The sequence below is a fragment of the Jaculus jaculus genome, chromosome 1, assembly GCF_020740685.1.
Source record: "Jaculus jaculus isolate mJacJac1 chromosome 1, mJacJac1.mat.Y.cur, whole genome shotgun sequence".
Classification (NCBI taxonomy): Eukaryota; Metazoa; Chordata; class Mammalia; order Rodentia; family Dipodidae; genus Jaculus; species Jaculus jaculus.
Window position 1 is genome coordinate 181,328,760 of NC_059102.1, and position 13,520 is coordinate 181,342,279.

Below are 13,520 nucleotides of genomic sequence, written 5' to 3' on the forward strand. Positions count from 1 at the left end.
GTTTTCGGTGCTGGGACTCTGCAGTCTCTTCCGTGAGATGATGAGCTTGGGGATTGCCTGTCGTCCACAGTGCCCCGTGTTCTTAGCGCCTGGTATCCTGGAGGCACAAACATGAGTCATGAATAACAAACTGAATAATTGAGTCTGAAGGGATCTATAAGTGTTTTTCAGGCTGGGCTCTTGATCACAACTTGAAGCTTCTAGACATGGGCAGCTCAGTGTGGCGCCTGGCCAGCTGCTTCCTATCCACGGGGAGGAATACATCCCAAGACCCTCCTGGAAACCTCAAAGAGTTTTCCAGGGGCTCAAGAGACTGTGGGGAGCAGAGGGCTTGAAGGACCAGAGAGGGAAAGGACTTTACCTAAACATGACCAGGAAGAACCAGGCCATTTCAGGAAGGCGGGTGGAGAGGGGAGGTAGGGTTGGGGATAGGAATGGAGTTCCCCGGGCTGGATCTATGTGCTATTTAATCTTCACTGTCAGCATGAATGGATTTAGACTCTCCTAGGGGAGAAGACTGACGGGGGAGGGAGGGACCCACCTTCAGTGTGGGTGGCGCTAGTCCATGGGCTGGGGCCGGAAGGGAATAAAAGGGGTCGAGGAGAAAGCCAGCTTCCTCTGCTTCCCCGTTCACTGTGATGTGAATAGCCTCTGTCACCGGCTTCCTCCACCATCCATTTCCAGTGCCAGGCTTCGAGCTGCTTCACCACACCTTCCCTGCCTTAGTGGACTGAAACCCTCTGGACAGGCAGCGAAAGCTATCCCTTCCTTAGCTTGTTCTGTGAGATGCTATAGGCACAGTGATAAGGGGACCTCAGAGCGGAACAGGACTGAGGTCTGCTTCGCCCTCTCTGTCTCTTAGGTGTCTCCCAGGGCCCTTCTGAGCCTGCCCACACCCTGGCCAGGAAGGCACAAGGGCTCACAGACCTGTCCTTAGCTCACAAGCTGGCCAAGGACTCCACCTGGGTCTCCTGCAGGAAGGGTGCCTATCTGTCTTCCCCCTGCTGGCCTGGCTCTTCCTCGCTGGAGAACCTCTGAACGCTCCACCCTGTGACCAGACCCTCCTCCGTGCTCTGAGTTTTCCAGCTCACATCCCGCCCCACCTGATCACGTTCAGACTAGGTCTGGGGCCCTGAAACACCTCCTGTGAGGGTCATTGAAAAGATGGAAAGCCTTCTCCCCAGCCCCTACCTCAGCACATACCAACACCTCTCCTTCAAAGAGCGTTTTCCCTCCCTTCCCCAGAACCCTGAAACCCTCTCTCACTCCCTTGGATCTTCTCCCTTGGATCTCCTCGTTCCTTCCCTGGTGCATGCCCTCCCCCCATCCCTGCTCCTCTGTCCTTTTCTCTTTCCTCAAGGTCCCATGCGTCTCTCTCTTCCTATGACTTCCTATCCTGCCAGTTTCTCTTGGCATTAAAATAAAGTCTTGAACTCAAGAGACAGTTTGTCTTGACCTGCCCATTGTCTCTGCTTCAAACCCACCTCTGTAAGTTGAGTACCCTGGAGAGATACCATGGAAACACTTCTTCTCTAGGAAGAGTTCTCATGGGGTCCCTCCCTGGACAGCCATTCTGAGGTGACTGTGTTAAATGCATTTAAAAAATATTTTATTTATTTATTTATTGAGAGAGAAAGAAAAAAGCAGAAAGAGGTGGGAGAGAGAGAGAGACACCGAGAGAGACCATGGGTATTCCAGGGATTCTAGCCACTGCAAACAAACCCCAGATGCATGTGCTATCTTGTGCATCTGGCTACTGGGGAATTAGCATGGGTCCTTAAGCTTTGCAGGGAAGCATCTTAATCACTTAGCCACCTCTCTGGCCCATGTTAAACGCATTCTTAAGCCCTCAAAGGAGGATGGCTGGGGGCCACAGGCCCTGGGACTGTTTCTGAGAGTCCCTCCCGCTTGGGTCTCAGATATCCTCCCTACAGCCCGGGACTGGATTTGATGATGCAGAGAGCACTGGGCCCTTTCTCTTGGAGGCCCAGGGCAACCCAGGAGGCTCATAGAGAGAGCCTGGCCCTGGCCCTAGAAGGTTTTGCAATTGAGGAGCAGGGCGTAGGCAGAGGCAGGAGGGAGAGTGGAGAGACAGGGATGCAGATAAACCCGGGAGCAGGGGAGAAGGAATTTGGGGGGCAGTCAGCACCCTGAGTTATAGGCTGTGCTCTACCACTGGCTACTAGGTAATTTGGGGTGATAGTTCTGACCCTTCCCTAGCCTCAGTTTCCCTGTTGGCCAAACTGGTGGGAGTGAGTGGGTCCTGAGCTCTCCTGGAGTGGTGGCTTTGAGGGCCATACCCCAGGATACTGGACGTCATTGCTGGCTGGCTCGTGATTCTCCCTGGCAGCCAGCGCACACGCCTCTTCCCTCCTCACACCCTGCCACTGGAACCTGCTAATCCCTCTTAAACCCACTTCTTCCTGACTACAGTCACCAAGGGCAGCCTGTGAGGGCCTCTCCTCCCAGGAAGAGACACTGTGTGACTTAGTAGGGGGCAGGGGCCAGCCATCTGTTCTGCAGGCAGGCTCCCAACTGAGAGGCCATTCAAAGCTCCCTGGTATGTCTGTCCCTTACTGGCCCAGGCCAGAGCAGATGGCCCAACTGCCATCCCTCCATGTACTATGGAAGTCCTAAGGCCCCAGTCGGAAGTAGGGAGCTTGGGTCTGTCCTACCCTTGCAGAGATGGAAAGATTCCAGCCCTGGGCCTCTTTCCCTCACCAGCCTCTGTCTCCAGGCTACACTGGGAGCCAGCTCATGCTAACGCACTCCGAGGGCCACCCTTCATATGCCTGGGCACAGGCACCTACTGAAAGGACTTGCCCCTGTCAGTGGACACACCACCATGTGCCATCTTTATCTCTGGCTTCCAGCCAGAACAGTCAGCTCCTCTGGGCAGAACCCATCCCTTCCATGGAGCAGATGGGGACAGTGAGATCTTGGGTTTAAGCACACATAGGCAGCTCAGGGAGCCTGGGAGTCCTGGGGCCTCAGCCTGATTGCCTGCGGTGACTCAGTCTTCCGCAATCATTACAGCTGCGATTACTCTTTAAATTGGTGATCTTTCACTGTTGACGCTCTGCTATAGGCCTTTTTTCTTTCTTCCTTTCAGTTTGCATTCACCACGCTGGGGGAAGGGCCTAAGCTGGAGGGAAAAAGCAGAAGGAAGACAAAGGAAAAGAGAAAAGGAAAAGGTCGGGACTGAAGCGGGGAGAGGCCCAGGCTGTGGGATTTCTCACCATCTGGGAGGCTGGCCCAGGACCTTGGGCAGACAGGCTGGAGGGGACAGGGCAAGGGCCTGAGCGACAGCAGGTGTGGGGGTGGGGAAGCCGGGCCGGAAGAGGTTGACACTGGTTCCCAGCTCCCTCTGAGGCTCTGATCAGGGCCCGGCAGGGAGCGGGGAGACTTCCAAAAGAGCTAAGCCCACCTCCTTCTTCTCCCAAGCCACCCTTCCCAGAACTCACTCCCCCTTCCTCTTCCCTCACTCCTAGGACACCTTCTTCATTCCTGACACTGGGCTAGACAGGAAGATGCAACAAGAAATATAAGGTCGGGCTGGAGAGATGGCTTAGCGGTTAAGGCACATGCCTGCGAAGCCTAAGGACCCCAGTTCAATTCTCCAGCTCCCATGTAAGCCAGAGGCACATGGTGGCACATGCAGCTGGAGTTCTCTTGCAGTGGCTAGAAGCCCTGGCATGCCCATTCTTACTCTCTCGCCCCATCTAATACACAGATAAATACATAAATAAAAAGAAACATAAGGTCTGGCCCACAATAGAGTCCTGGTCACTGTCAACTCCACTCCGGTGCCCCTAAGGAGCCGCTGCCATCTTGAGGGCTCTTTGGGGACCTCAGGTAAGAGGGTCAGGACTTAGGAAGGATTTCCAGAGGAAACGTTACCCAAGCTGACACGAGAGGGACGACAGTAAGAACTGGCAGGCGAAGCAGGGGAGCTAGGACAAGGACAGAGCGAGGCACATGAGCAGCATCTATGCAGATGTCCTCCTCCTCCTCCATGGGGACCCATTTGTGTATGCATGTATGTGAGTACTGCACATGCCTTCCGTCCTTCGTTTGTGTTAGCTGGAGCCATTTAGTCTACCACAAACCTTGCAGAACAAAGCAGCGGCTCTCTGCTGGCCTGTATACACCCCAGGGCTACAATACACTTTTGTACGGGCCGGCCGAGCACGCACCACACTGGCCCATCTGCTCCAAGAGCAACAGCCTGGGGTCCTGCTCGACACTGCCATTTGTTAGTAGGAATTATTTTTCTGCCTACTCTCTGCTTACGTAACATGAGAAGAGTAAGATGCTGGCGATATGGTAGAGAGTGAGGCAGAAGAGTTTCTCTCCTTACAAAGGGAATTTTCTGGACGAGGCAGATAAGAGAAACAGGTACAATTAGAAATGTAAATTTAAAAATACGTAAAGATAGGGCAGGAGAGATGGCTTATAGGTTAAGGCGCTTGCCAGCAAAGCCAAAGGACTCAGGTCCGATTCCCCAGGACCCACGTAAGCCAGATGCACAAGGAGGCGCATCCGTCCTGAGCAGAGAGGGGAAGGGAAGGCTAGTCCAGCAGGTTATCTGCGTGACTGGATACCTACTGTGCACAGGCCTGTTGTTAGATTTTTGCTTACCAAAAGCAACAGGGACACCAGGATTCTGTCCTTATCAGCAGGCAACTTGGGAGACACTTATTGCTAAATGAAGATATCCTAGTAGCTGGCAGAGAGAGTCCCCAAAGTCACTTGTCATAGGTATTTGGCACGGTACCCAGTACATAGTAAGTGCTCAACACATCCTACCATTGCCAAGCCGTTTCACCAATCAGGAAGCAGAGGCTCAGAAAGGCTATCCAAGTTGCCCAAGGCTCAGAGTTGGCAGTCAAGGTCAATCTGTGGGAATCTGAAGACAAGGTGCCACACTGTCACCAAGCATGGACTTTCTTTGAAGGTTTGACCTTTACCTCAAATTCACCCAGACCTGTGATAGCCCTACTGTGAGCTGGGCCCCCGGGTTGATAGGCCCATCGGAGGATCTAAGAGATGAGTTAGATGCATAGCCACCATTCCAGGTTCCCTGGCTTGATGGGGACAGACAGGGTGACAACAGCCTCCTTGATGCCCTGTGGCAGCTGCTGAAGCCAGGTGCTCACAGAGTTGGAAGAGGTTTCCAGACAGTAAGGGCAGGCTGGGCTGCGGGTGCAGAGGCTGCTGCTGGGAAACAGGATTGTGTCCCGGCCCACAGCCTGAGCTAAGACCAGTGTGTGTGTATGTGTGTGTGTGTGGGGGGGGGGCTGCTGCAGAAACCAGGCTCCAGTGGTCCACGGTGGTCAGAGACCTCTGATCCAAGGGCAGGCAGAGCCAGGTTTTGGAGCTGACAAACTTGGGGATGAAATTCCTTGGTGCAAGCCTGGCAGCCTGGCATGGTGGTGCACGCCTTTAATCCCAGCACTCAGGAGGCAGAGGTAGGAGGATCGCTGTGAGTTGAAGGCCACCCTGAGACTACATAGTGAATTCCAGGTCAGCTTGGGATAGAGACCCTACCTCAAAAAAAAAAAAAAAAGTCCTTTGTGCATAAGGCCATCTGAGAGATGGGCCACCTCACAGAGGTTGATTTGCAACTCACAGGTCACATGCACGCTCTTAAATCTTGCCAGGTGCTGGCTATGACTCATGGACAACCCCCCCCCCCCAACCACACACACAAAACAGAGGGAGCCTGGGACTCTGAGGACTGGAAGCTTCCCTAGGTGGAGGGAGGGCTGTGCCCAGTACTATGGGGGTTAAACTGCTGCCTTCAGCTGGTGGGAGGGGCAGGCTGGGTGAGCGCCTCTCAAGTCCTCTGGGCAGGGACAGCAGCCAGGGCCCTCTTGGCTCCCAGCAGTTACATAACAATGCCATCGCAGGCTGAGCTGCCTTTGTTGCTCCAGTCCAGTGGCCCAGAGTGTTAAGAAACCAACTGTGTAGAACCTAGCTTTCAGGTCGCCTGGGGATGGATGCAGGAGGGAGAGCCACCCAACCCCCAATCCCACACCCCGAGACCCTTCCCCCACCTCCCAGGCTCAGCAGTGTGGTCCTGAGAAGGCAAACGATAGCCCCTCTCTTTCCCTTCTCTGGTGGGTGGCTTCTGGCCTTGGCCTTGCCTACAAACATGGGCTAAATAACACCCAAGTGTCAGTTTAGATGCTCTTTCCTGCTCCTCCCTCTCCTTCCTGCTAGCAATTGAACCTGGTCCTTGTGTATAATAGGCAAGCACTCTACACCCCAGCCTTCTTTTCCATTCCTTTCCTTTTTCCTTTGTCTGAGTTACTGGGGATCAAACCCTAGGCTGTGTGTACCTGTGAGCTACATCGCCAACCCCCCAAGTGGCAGGTTGGTTTGGTTTTATTTGTTTATGATTTACTCATTCATTCATGACGTAGGCTCTTGCTGTGCAGCCCAGGCTGGCCTCATACCATCCTCCTGCCTCGGCCTCCCAAGCACTGGGATTACAGGTGTGTATCATTATGCCTGGTTGAAGGTCACTTTTTTTTTATTGACAACGTCTATACTTACAGACAATAAACCATAATTCTCTTCCCTCCCCCACTTTCCCCTTCACACCTCCACTCTCCATCATATCCCCTCCCTCTCTCCATTCGTCTCTTTTATTTTGATGTCATCGTCTTTTTCTCCTAATATGAGGGTCTTGTGAAGGTATTGCTAGGCACTGCGAGGTCATGCATATCGAGGCCAATTTCTGTCTGGACAGTTGCATCGTAAGGAGTCGTACCCTTCCTTTGGCTCTTAGATTCATTCCACCACCTCTTCCGCAATGGACCCTGAGCCTTGGAGGGTGGGATAGAGATGTTTCAGTGCTGGACACTTCTGTCACATCTCAGCACTATGTTGCCTTTTGGGTCATCCCAGTGGTCACTGCCATCTGAAAAAGAGAAGCTTTTCTAACCAAAAGTGAGAGGAGCATTAATATATGAATATGAACATTAAGTGTAGTACTTTCAGGGCAGTTTGGTGAGAATAATATATGCATTGAACCAGACAAGAGCAGACTTTATACCCCTAAGGCTTATGACCTCCTCTGCCATAGGCAGTTTTGATGAGCTGATGTGGGGGCCTGTTATCTCCAAAGGCTCTCCACTTCCCGGTCCACCTGAATCACTGGAGGTCTGTGGGAAGGCTGCTGCTTTGGGAACTAACACCCACCTGCTACCACTGGGAGTTTCTGGTTCTGCTTGAGGTGGGGGTGGATGCTTGCATGTTTAACATTCCCTGGCCACACATACCGTGCTCCGAGAACCACAGGGTAGTAAAATCATTTATAAACAAAATGCTGTTTGGCAGATACAATGCTCATCCTAGGCACCAGCAGAGCCAAAAGTCATGTGGGGTTGACCTATCTGTAGTGTGAGTCAGTGGACCTCAGTTTCTTTAATTACAAAGTGGGGCAAATAGGGTTGGAAGATGCTTGGTGATTGTTGTAGTTCAGTTCGCATTGCTGGTAGAAATCACCCAACCAAGAGCAGCTTGTGGGAAAAAGAGGTTGATTTTTGGCTTATAGGCTCGAGGGGAAGCTCCACAATGGCAGGGGAAACAATGGCATGAGCAGAGGGTGGACATCACCTCCTGGCCCACATAAGGTAGACAACAGGAACAGGAGAGTGTGCTAAACACTGGCAAGGGGAAGCTGGTTATAACACCCATAAGCCCATCCCCAACAACATACCGCCTCCAGAAGGCTTTAATTTTCAATTGTCATCAGCTATGGAACCTAACATCTAGGACACCTAAGTTTATGGGGGACACCTGAATCAAACCACCATAGCGGTTTTGCTGTGCAAAAACATGAGGGCTTGAGAGGCCTAAGGCCACCCAAGTTTGATTCCTCAGAACCCACATTAAAAAAGCTGAGTGAGGCCTATAACCCCAGTCTGTGGGCAGGGGGCTGGAGACCATAGAATCACAGCCTCACTCATGAAAAATACAAAACAAAACAAACCAATCTCACAGCTCCAAGTGGAGCCAGAAGAGATTAAGAAAACAAGCAGACGGTGTAAGTGTTGAGGACACGCGTCCGCTCTGCACCTGTATGAGTGGAGTGTGTACATCTGAACACACATCCCATCACACACACACACCCACGACCTACCTCATGAAATTCATTGAGATCACCGGGTAGGGTCTGGCACTTAGTGGAGTTGTGGCACTCAAGGGTCGAGCATCCTCTTGAACGGGTGGTAGAGAACTACTGGTCACAGCCGTAGCTGGAGGCCCAGAGCCCAGGACCAGTCATGACTCAACCCAGAATAGTTGTTGTAGGCTCTCACTGGAGCGGGGTCTGGGGATCCCCCCAGCTAAGAGTCCAGAGTCTGCCACCCTCTTGTCCACCATAGCAATTTTTTCTGTAAAGGGCCTGGAGTCCGCTGGGGGCTTTTTATCTGATCTATGGACATGTGAGCTGTTCATGCAGGGGCATGAGCTTAGGATGCCAGGTCTCCGGACTACCTCCCTCTCAGCTGGTGGAGGACAACTTTCCTGCAGACAGTCAAACGTACCCTCTTGACCTCCGCTGATTGCTGTGTCCACAAGTTCATTCATCACTGAGTCGATGAAAGCTTTACTGAGACCTCAGCTGGGGACCTCCCAGTACCCTGGGCATGTGTCATGACTCCCCGCTTTCCATTTCCCACATGAGAGGATGAGTAACTCACCAAAAGGCACAGAGCTAGTCCGCAGAGGACCAGGGCCTGGAAGCTTGCTCATGGAAGATCTCACTCCCATGGTGGTTATTGACCTACCCCTTCAGCCTTTCCCTCTTGGGAAGCAGGAAAGGGCTGGCTGGGGCTGAGGCCTCCCGGCTGTCAATCATGCTCTTGGAAGGGGGACTCCACCGCTCCCGCCCCAGGCTGCTCCATTCTCAGCAGCCCAGGTAAGGAGCTGCTTGACATTTGTTGTTTCCAACAGCACAGCCAGGGATGAGTCACGAGGGAGGGTGGAGGAGGAGGAGGAGGCCTGGTCAGCCTCCTGCGCTGGAGGAGGAGAGGCAAGAAAGACAGGCAGTGGAGAGTCCCTAGATCCTCCTGCAAGTCTCCAAAGCCTTGCTCAGCCCAGGGTCATCCCAAAGGTCCTTCCCAGGCAGGTTCAGGGAGAATGGAGCTGGGGAAGTAAGGGAAGCCAGGAAGCCTGCCCACAGGGAGCTTCAAAGCCCAGCTCACTCTCCCTGGATCACTACAGGAGGCCGCAAAGGGTCCCCTGTGGCAACCTCAAACACACCCTGACTCAACAGTTGTCACTCCGGAGTCACCCTCTACAGTTTACAAAGCGCCTCTGCCACCTGCCTGGCTGTTGAGTAGTGACATCAGCAACAGCAGCTTCCTGTACCCTGATGCATGCTAAGGGCTTAAGGAACGCTGAATTCATTAAACGTCCCTACCCGCCCCCACCCCCGAAAATCTATGGTGTGGTTATCCTCAGACTACAGATGAAGGAACTGAGGTGCAGAGAAGTGGAATCGACATGAGGTAGGAGCAGCTCTTTTAAGGACTGGCCCGACAGAAGCATGGATGCCACCTTGCCTGCCCTGGTAGGACTAGAACTCTGCTCCAGACTCATCAAAGTTGGTGGCAAGCAACAATTTTCCTGCTTCTCTTTCTCTGCTTTGCACACCTGTGCGCTGACCCTTCCGGGGCCCTCCAACCAATCAGGTCTCGCCCTTACACACCTGAGTCTGATGATGAGGCTCCTCCTAATTGGTTGTTCGACCCATAGAAACAGCTCTGGCACATGTGTGGAAGCATCTTGCCCCAAGCCACTGGCCTCAGGTTGGCTCTTTCCCCTGAGGGAGATATTCACCTAGCCCGGAGCATTCCTGTATTGTTCAGGGCAGTCTCTGGTTTTGCTACCTGTGATCTCTTACTGTCTCCCACCCTTCCCTGACCCCCTGTGTGATGGTGGTCTTTTGGCTCGTGCACTCCACATGTCCCTGTCCCTAGAGGCTAGTTCCCCAGAGACTTCTATGTGTAGGAGACTTTTTCTTGCTTTCCTTCCCCTTCTCAGCCAGGCAGAGAAGGAGGCGAACTTCTTCAGCCTTCCCTCTAGATCCTAACTCTCCCTAAAATAAACTTGCAATTCATAATGTACCCTTCTCTGAATCTGCATTTTCAATTCTTTGATAACTTGGGCAAAGACCCAAATTTGCTGGGGTCTCTTGCATCTTTACAGACATCTGATCCCTCCCCAGACTCTAAAAATCCCATATCCGAATCACTGGCCCGTGGATACCACAGGTCCCCGACAAGCTTCCATCCTCCCCGACACCCCCACAGCTGCCTGGCACCATTGGACTGAGGTCCTTCAGCCAGGCCTGCCCCACAACCAGGTCTAGTGCTGGCCTCTAGGGTCCTCTTCATTCCCGTGCTGGTCTCAATAAAAGTACCTTTTTTGGGGGAGGGGGTTGTTTTGAGACAGGGTCTCTTGTAGTCCAGGCTGGCCTCAAACTCCTTGTACAGCAGAAGCTGGAGAGGCTCGGAACTCCTAAACTCTCCTGTTTTTACCTGGATTACAGCAGAGACACCTTGCTTGGCTCCCTGAAAGCGTCTTAGAAATGCAGCTGCCTCCCCTGTCCCTCGGGGATCCCACTCCACATGAGTCTGCTGCTTTCCCCTCACTTCTCACACCCACCTGTGTGGGCACAGCACAGACACCCACACAATCATACACATCACCCCTCCTCCCTGCTTCCAGGCCACAGAGGCCCTGCAGTCCTGTCCTTGCCCAGAGAGCCCAGGACAGATGGAGCAGCAGCTGCTCGGCCTCCATGGGCTGCTGCAGGGGAATGACCCTCACTGGCTGGCTGCCTCTAGGCTTCCCCTACCCTAGGCCCACTCCTGGAGCTTTCAGAACATTTCAGCACACCAAGAGTCATAATCATCATGGAAATGATAGGCCTCTGTCTTTCCAGTTGGCAAATCTTTTTATCTGGCTGCATCTCACCAGCTCAAGGAGCAGCTATAGCCCTGTGTCCAGTTCCTAGCCGCAGCAGAGGACACTGGGACAGTGAGGAAAGTGCCAAGGACCCCATCCTTGCTCACAGTCCCCGAGGGCCAAATATTCTTGTCTCTTCAGGTCTTCACACACCAGGCCATGGGGCTGGAGAGATGGCTTAGTGGTTAAGGCACTTGCCTGCAAAGCCGAAGGACCCAGATTCAACTCCCTAGGATCCACATAATCCAGATGCACAAGGTGGCGCATATGTCTGAAGTTCATTTACAGCAGCTGGAGGCCCTGATGTGCCCATTCTCTCTCTCTCTCTCTCTCTCTCTCTCTGCCTCTTTCTCTCAAATAAATAAATAAATAATTTTTTTTTTTTTTTGCAAAAAGAATGATAAGGTAATTCACAAGCATGCCAAGGCAATGGGCATTCTCTATTAAACTACAGGGAACCTCTGTGAAGGACACCCCATTCTCATCCTCATTTGACAGGCGAGGAAACATCTTGGGCTGAGTGGCAGATTGGGGACTGTTCTTGGACTTGATGCCCATGACTTTGGAGAAGGCTATAGGAGGGAGGTGGGTACCCTAGGAAAAGTGGGTGAGAGAAATGGATCATCTCCTGCTTTTCCAACCCCCACCCCCAAGCACTTTTCTTCCAACTTGGAAGTGGTGGTGAACTGGTAAGTGTGGCGTCCACCTGCATTCAAGCAGAGGCCAAAGAGGGCCAGTGAGGGGCATAGGAGGGGTTCATGCTTAGTGATGTTTGGTAAGGTCACACTCTGAGCTCTGAGGGTCTGGGCCTGTTGTCCTCTGTTTCCCAAGCCCACCAGCTGTCACAATGAGACACTCCCCTTCTGCTCACAACCATCAGTATGTACATCTGTCCTCCCAGGAGGCGGGGAGTCCTCCAAAGACAGGGATACTTGCCTGTCCAACCCAGGACCCATCACTTTGCTTGGTACACAACAAGGGCCCAGCCAGGAATCCATGGTTCCTTCATGAAGAATGGCCAGGCTGCAGCCTTCCCACAGATGGACTTTGGGACCCGAGAACAAAGAATTCAGACACCTGGTGCCCAAAGGCTCCACCCACACCAAACACCTGGGGTGCCTCGCTAGCTCTTCCCTGGCTCTGTTTGCACACTGCTAGTAACAGCATGCTCACTACTCCTGCAGCCTCTTGCACACTGAAAACATTGGAACCACCACTAACAGGTCCAGGCTCTCTGGTATTCCGCTTACAGAACCTACTTCTTCCTTAGGGCCAGGCCACGTGTAACACTGTGATCTGTCTTTGAGTCTGGACGGTGGTCAGGGATAACACTGCACACTGGTGATGTTCGAGACCCTTCTTATAGCAGCCCACCACCCTGCTGATGAGGAAGTGACAAGGAATTTATCAACCAGCTCTGCCTAGCTCTGCTGAGGCAGCCAGCTGAGGCTCGGAGCTGTTCACAGACCACACTTAGGGCCCCAAGTCAGGGGCAGGCAGCCCAGACGTGTGCCTCACCGGGACACCGCACACAACAGAGTTCCACAGCCATGTGCGTGACTGGCTCAGTGATTCATTCATTGCTGACCATCACTAGCCAGGTGCTTGGCTGTGAGCAGAGCTGGTGGCAGTGTGGGATCCGAGTTTAGTTGCCTTGGTAATCAGGAGGCCAATAGCCTTGGATAGCTCCCTTGCTACGCACAGGCGTTGCTCTGTTTCCTTCCTCGCAAAGGGCACAGCTCCTCCTGCCCGGTCTCAGCGGTGGGAGGGCAGTGGAGTCTGCTTGGCACACTAGCATCCGGCACTCAGCACTGCGAAACTACAGGCTGCCTCTATAATTCGCAATCCCCACAACAGCCATAGGCACTTCCTGCCCTAGGTCACCCTCATTTTGTAGATAAGGAGGCAAGACAGGGAGAGGTTACTTAACTTACTTGCCCAGGCTTATAAAGCCACTCAGGGCAGAGCTGGGATCTGAACCCAGGCAGTAGGCCCGGCTCCCAGAGCTGCTCCATTAACCCCTAAGGATCTGCAGCAGAAAGAACTGAGACTTGAGACAGAGTGCCCACCCAGCTAGAGGCATAGGACTGCCACTCCCCTCTTTGTCCTACTTCCTTGCCCTGAGAAATAGAGCATGTCATCGGCCTTGCTTTTCCTTTTCTCCACCCCATCCTCCCTCCAGGCTCCTGATAACAAGATGCAGGCACTTCTCTCACAGGAGACAGGGCGGTGGGCACTGACTAGTTGTAAGAGACAGAACCGGGAAGGGTGTTTGTGGGACCTTATCCTTTTAGGCTGATACTTCATAGATACCTTCCAGGACCCACCCCAGCACAACCCTCAGCATGGACCCAGATTAAAGTCCCCAGGTAGTGCTCTCCACAGCATCCTGTAGGCCCAGATGAGATTTCAGCTCCTTAATAGTGCAGTTAATAGACACGTGAGGCTGAGGTCTTTAAGGTGGAGGAAAGGGCGGTCACGCTATTTGGGAAAGTAACAGCAAGCCCGGGTAGCTCAGGCTGGAAGCTTGAAGA